Below are 7,079 nucleotides of genomic sequence, written 5' to 3'. Positions count from 1 at the left end.
CACATGACAGGAGCCATAAAAGGTGGAAGTAATAAAATCACTTGCCCTCACTCCCCCCCATAACTCAACACCTGGAAACACCTCAGGAACAAGGACTGAACTGGGGATTTGGTCCCAGGCTGAAGGGATTTCTAGCCTGTTGTAATGAGGCGGCCTTTGGTGGGACACTACTGAGAGTATCAATTCAGTATTAATTGCTTAGAGCAGGGCAGTCACACCCCAAGGCTGGGGTTCAATCACTACTGCGGCCTTGGCTACACTGGCGCTTTACAGTTCTGCAACTTTCTTGCTCAGGGGTGTGAAAAAACACCCCCCTGAGCGCAGCAAGTTACAGCGCTGCAAAGCGCCAGTGTAAACAGCGCCCCAGCGCTGGGAGCACGGCTCCCAGCACTGCAAGCTAATCCCCACGGGGAGGTGGAGTACGTGCAGCGCTGGAAGAGCTCTCTCCCAGCGCTGGCGTCCCGACCACACTCGCACTTCAAAGCACTCCCACGGGAGCGCTGTACAGCTGCAAGTGTAGCCATACCCTAAGGCAAACCAAACCAGCCAGACAGAGAGGACTTCGGTTTTACCCCACTGGCTAACCTGAAGTCACACAAGCAATTCCTTCAGATACTCCAGTTCCCTTGTATCACCACCAGCACCACTCCTTACAGGCATGAATGGTTATGAAAACCAATACCCCCAGTAAAAGAAAAATGTTGCTCCCGATCCAAAAGGACCAAGGCCCAGACCCAGGTCAGTACAAAAACCAGATCTTACCCACAAATCATGCTGTTGTCAATACTTTCAAATCTAAAGGTTTATTCATAACAAGAAAGAAATATAGATGAGAGTTAAAATGGGTTAAATGGAATCAATTCCATACCACGATTGCAAAGTTCTTGGCTCCGGTTTGTTTCAGGCTTGATGGGATTACTGCCAGTTTACTGTCTGGTGCATTGTCCTCTCCACACTGAGGGTGGGGCAGACAGAGTAATAAACTTACCCTCGCTGGGCTTCTGACCAGGGTAAGATGGTGCAGCTCTGGAGTACTAGGCTGGGGAGCTGGGGAGCAGGGGTGGCGGGGAATTGGCTGGAGCTTCTGTAGTGTTGATTCATGAGTACCTAGTAAAAGCATTCATGTAAGTGCAGCTGGGTGCGTCCCTGGCTGTGTCTGGCTGTGGAAGTGCAAAACCTGGAGAGGACTGCAGCTTGTCACAGCCTCACAGTGTGAGCGGGAGCCCAGGTTGGTCTGTCAGAGGGCTCAGCGGTACCCCCGTTCCAGGTTGCATCTTGAGCAAGTCTGTCACATCCACCCAAGGAACAATCCCTGCTAGACCGTGAGTCCGTTTTCTTCTTGTCATGCCCTCAGTTACTAATGGAGAGACCATGGTTACAGCTGGGAAGTCAGGACTCCTGGGTTCTGTCTGTCATTCTCTGTGTTACCTTCACCAAGTCATGTCTCCCTTTGCCTCATTTTAATGGGTATATGTTCATAGGAAATTTCCTTTCCTAGGTGTTTTGAAGATCCTTCAATGAAACCTGCTGCACAGTATGATGATAGTTACTGATGAGAATTACTAATCTCTGATCCCTTAGCGATAGCCCCATGTGCCTGCAGAAAGTGTTCGTATCTCCCTTCAGCCATCTATCTCCAGATCTCTCTGGCTACTATCTACCCATTAATACTGGGTACTTACAGGGTATTAGACCCTATGGAGAGCTGGCCATTATCCCTAGTTTTCTTACTAATCAATGGCACTTTTAAAATATACACCAATACACAGAGCAGCCAATTCCTCTCTGACTCAGTGGAGAGCCCAGGGGTTCTCATCTCCCTTTGAGAAGGTCCCTTAATTACTGTTTACTCCTAAAGCTGGATAAATAGCACAGACATTGAACGGGAGGCATTGGCTAGAGTGTCTCTGATATCCAGCCAGTTTCCATTCAGATGCCGCTTCTCCCCTAGAGGCTGAGCGAGCCCCCCTGGGATTGCTCACAGCTATATTATAAACTGTGTCAGCTCTCGGCGTGGGATGCTGCTGCAGATGCTGGGGTGAGAGAGGTGTGGGAAACGGCTGCCTGCGAGGGATTGCCAAGCAAGACACATCTGGCTCAGAATTCACAGGTACCCATCCCTTGCTGAGGAGCTCACCTGCTCGACAAACCCAGTGCAACGTGGGCATGATGGGATAGAGAGTAAGTCCGTGGTCCTTTCCGCTCTGCACAGGCATTAACCAGCCCAGGTCCCTTGCCACAGGGGATGAGTTTGCTCCAATATCACTGGCCAAAATGTTTCTCTTTGCTCTGCCCCTGGCTGATAGCCTCCAGCTCTGAGATGGCTGCATTTCAATGGCACAGGGAATCCTTCAGGATAAAAGCTTTTAGTAGATGGACAATACTTGGTATTCTGAGGCCGTGGCCCATATGTTCTCATGCCCCACTGAGGCAAATATCCCCTTGGAGTAAGAACTGAGTAAAGACCTCAGGAGTCAGCTGTGTGTGAGTTAATGCACAGGGACTCTCACCTCCTCCTTGGCATTTCGGGGCTCTGGCTGTTAATGGGGGTGGGGCCTCTCGCCTGACTTTCTGATGCAAAGCATGGAGGTGCTGGGGCTCCTCACTGGAATAATTATATGAATTTTTCAACATGGGCAAGACGTCTTTTCTCTTGGCTTCATTCAAGAAGTTAGCTGAACCTTTATGGCTGAAATTTTCAAAAAACAATTCATCCGGAAGCAGACACCCAGTGTGAGAAATTTCAGTCCAAACAGTTAAAGTTTGGCAAATTTACAACCAACTGAAAATGAAGTCTCCTAATTGAAGGTGTCAGACAGCCTTAACTAGCCACCAGCACCATCTACAATGGCCAATCCATTTGTGAATCCCATTCAGCTATGCTCTTTGCTCCAGTAAAGTCTGTGGCGAGGAGTTCCATGGGCCAAATATGGATTATGTAAACAATTTTCTTTTCTCAATGTTATATGTTCAGACTTTCAATCAAATTGAATGTTCCCCTGTTCAAGTGTTATGAGGCAGAGTAAATATAAATCCCTCATCTACTTTCTTTATCAATAGATTCATAGGGTTTAAGATCAGAAGGCACAATTAGATCATTCTATCTGACTTCCTGTATAACACAAGCCATTACTTTTAACCCAGTTACCCCTGTATGGAGCTCCATAACTTGTGTTTTAATAAGACCTGGTCTACACTAGGATTTTACATTGTAGAATCATACAGCCACAGCGTGAGAAGGGACCTGCAAGGGTCAGCTAGTCTAACCCCCTGCTGAGATGCAGGGTTTGTTGTGTCTAAACCATCCAGGACAGATGGCTACAGCCTTCTTTGGAAAACCTCCAGTGAAGGACCTTCCATGACTTGCCTAGGTGACTGTTGCATTGTCCTCCTGTTCCTACAGTTAGGAAGTTTTTCCTGAGATTTCATTGAAATCTGCTCTGCTGCAGTTTGATCCCATTGCCATTTGTCCTGACCTTTGTGGCAAGAGAGAACAACTTTTCTCCATTTTTTTATGGCAACCTTTCAAGTGTCTGGAGACCAATATCATGTCCCTCCTTAATCTCTTCTTTTCCAAACTAAACATACCCATTTCCTTCAGCCTTTGCTCTATGGTTTGCATTTCATCCCTTGGATCATCTTTGTCGCTCACCTTTCGATCCTTTTCCGTTTCTCTAGAAAGCGGTGACCAGAATTGCACACAGCACTCCTCATACTGCTTCTTTCCAAATGCAGAACAAAAATAGTTCTTGAACACATCTACCTTTTCCGCAACATTAGCAACTTTCCTTTCTCCCTCTAGGGATTGGCCTTTACCTTTTCTTGGATTTCTTTTGTTCTTAATATACTTAATAACCTCCTTTTTGTTCTCCTTAGCCCCTCAAAGCATAGATTTCCCCTATATCTTTAACGTCCTGTATCAATTTTCATAACTTCCAGTTAGTATTGCTTGCTACCTATTTTCCCTTTTCCCATTTGTTATATGTTGCTTTTCCCCCTTAATTCCTGCCTTCACTTTGCTACTGAACTAGGTTTTTAACCAAAGTTCTCCACTTTCTTGATTGTAGAATCGTGGCTTTTTAGGTCTCTCATAAATTCTTCTTAAAGAACTCTCGAGTTTAATTCCCATTTTTTTGTCTAAATTTTTCTAAAATTTGTCTCAGCTTTGGGGAATTAGCCCTTTGGAAGGGTAGCTGTAGATTGCTATTACTGGTTGGGAATTGTTCTCTGTTTGTCCATTTCAATGTAATCGGTTCCTTTCTTTTATTCTGTTCTCCTCTATCCTATGTCACCTTATTTGTCTCTTCTCTAAACTAAACAGTTCCAGACTTCTCAGTCTCATAGCTTGTCGCAGAGATTCCCTTCTATCTGCTTTATCCTTTATAGCAGCGGTCCCCAACCTTTTTGGCACCAGGGACCGGTTTCGTAGAAAAAAAAATTTCCACGGACCTGTGGGATGGTTTTGGGACGATTCAAGCGCATTACATTTATTTTTGTACTTTTATTTCTATTATTATTGTAATATATAATGAAATAATTATACAACTGACCATAATGCAGAATTAGTGGGAGCCCTGAGCTTGTTTTCCTGCAACTAGATGGTCCCATCTGGGGGTGATGGGAGACAGTGACACCCGAAGTGTGTTGCTTATGTCCAGTCTACTCCGTAATCTCGTTTTGGTTGCTGTCACTGCAGAAAACCCTGCTTCACAAAGATAGGATGTTGAAAATGTTTATCAGGGGACAGGTAGGGGGTGGGGTCCTGGGGGAAAGCTGGGGGTCTCAGGAGGGCGCAGTTGAGGATAAGGAGAAGGGAGGCTTAGATAGGGGCTGGGGTCCCAAGGGGCAGTTGGAGCAGGGGTCTTGGGACGGAGCAATTGGGGGACAAAGAGCAGCGGCATTTAGATAGGGGGTGGGATCCTGGGGGCCAGTTAGGGGCAGGAGTCCCAGGAGAGGGGTATCACGAGACAAGGACCAGCGGTGTTAGATAGGGGGTGGGGGTCAGTTGGGGCAGAGGTCTGGGGAGGGGGCAAACAGCGGTCGCGGGCCGGGATTCAAACGGCTCTGGGCTAACCGCAGCCGTGGGGAGCTCTGAGCCCTTTAAATCCCAGCCGCGGCTGGGAATCTCTGCGGGCAACCCAGAGCCCTCTGACTCCCGGCTGCAGCTGAGATTTAAAGGGCTATGGGCTCCCCGCCGCTGCGGGCAACCCAGAGCCTTTTGATTCCCGGCCGCGGCTGGGATTTAAAGGGCTCTGGGCTCCCCGCCGCTGCGGGCAGCCCAGAGCCCATTGAATCCCGGCCGCGGCTGGGATTTAAAGGGCTCTCGGCTCCCCGCCGCTGCGGGCAACCCAGAGCCCTCTGACTCCCGGCCCCAGCTGAGATTCAAAGGGCTCCCCGCGGCTGCAGGCAGCCCAGAGCTCTTTGCTTCCTGGCCGCCGCAGGGATTCAAAGGGCTCTGGGCTGCCCGCAAGAGCTCCGTGTGTGCTCGGTTCGCGGCCCGGTTCCTAACAGGCCAGGGACCGGTACCGGTCCCCGGCCCGGGGGTTGGGGACCCTTGCTTTATAGAGACTGGCTGACCAAAACTGAGCACATCTCCAGAGCAGGTTATTCTCCATCCCATTCGTTAGGCACTAGAACATTGTCTGTTGTGGCCACTACTGCAAATGAGCAGGTGTTTCTATGGAACTGCTTTCAATGATGCCCAAGTCTTTTCCCTGAGGTGTGTTCTAATTGGGATGTTCCCCCCCGGCACATGTCTTGGCAAAGGGGGTTTTTTTTCCCCCGCTGTCAGATTTTTACTAACTAGGTGAATGTGAAACTCCCTACAGCATGGATCTCTAGCCTGGGTTTCATTGCACTAAGGTTAGGTGTACATTGGCAGATTTTTTTCTCTGAAAGTTTGGTCAACACATCCATAGAATCTCAGGGTTGGAAAGGACCTAAGGAGGTATCTAGTCCAACTCCCTGCTCAAAGCAGGACCAATCCCCAATTAAATCACCCCAGCCAGGGCACTGTCAAGCTGGGCCTTAAAACCTCTAAGGAAGGAGATTCCACCACCTCCCTAAATAATCCATTCCAGGGCTTCACCATCCTCCTAGTGAAAATGTTTTTCCTAATATCCAATGTAAACCTCTCCCACTGCAACTTCAGATAATTACTCCTTCTGTCATCTTCCACCACTGAGAACAGTCTAGATCCATCCTCTCTGGAACCCCTTTCAGGTAGTTGAAAGCAGCTATCAAATCCCCTCATTCTTCTCTTCTGCAGACTAGATCTCAGTTCCCTCAGCCTCTCCTCATAAGTCATGTGCTCCAGCCCTCTAAGCATTTTTGTTGCCCTCCACTGGACTCTTTCCAATTTTTCCACATCCTTCGTGTAGTGTGGGGCCCAAAACTGGACACAGTACTACAGATGAGGCCTCACCAATGTTGAATAGAGGGGAATGATCACGTCCCTCGATCTGCTGGCAATGCCCCTACTTATACAGCCCAAAATGCCGTTAGCCTTCTTGGCAACAAGGGCACACTGTTGACTCATATCCAGCTTCTCGTCCACTGTAACCCCAGGTCTTTTCTGCAGAACTGTTGCCTAGCCATTTGGTCCCTAGTCTGCAGTAGTGCATGGGATTCTTCCATCCGAAGTGCAAGACTCTGCACTTGTCCTAGTTGAACCTCAGGAGATTTCTTTTGGCCCAATCCTCAAATTTGTCTAGGTCCCTCTGTAGCCTATCCCTACCTTCCAGCGTATCTACCACTCCTCCCAGTTTTGTGTCATCTGCAAACTTGCTGAGGGTACACTCCACGCCATCCTCCAGATCATTAATGAAGATATTGAACAAAACCGGCCCCAGGACTGACCCTTGGGGCACTCAGCTTGATACCGGCTGCAAACTAGACATGGAGCCATTGATCACTACCCATTGAGCGCAACAATCTAGCCAGATTTCTATCCACCTTGTAGTCTATTCATCCAGCCCATAATTCTTTAACTTGCCAGCAATAATACTGTGGGAGACCGTATCAAAAGCTTTGCTAAAGTCAAGGAATAACATGTCCACTGCTTTCCCCTCATCCACAGA

The sequence above is a fragment of the Mauremys reevesii genome, linkage group 1, assembly GCF_016161935.1.
Source record: "Mauremys reevesii isolate NIE-2019 linkage group 1, ASM1616193v1, whole genome shotgun sequence".
Taxonomy (NCBI): Eukaryota; Metazoa; Chordata; order Testudines; family Geoemydidae; genus Mauremys; species Mauremys reevesii.
This window is presented reverse-complemented; position numbering follows the sequence as displayed.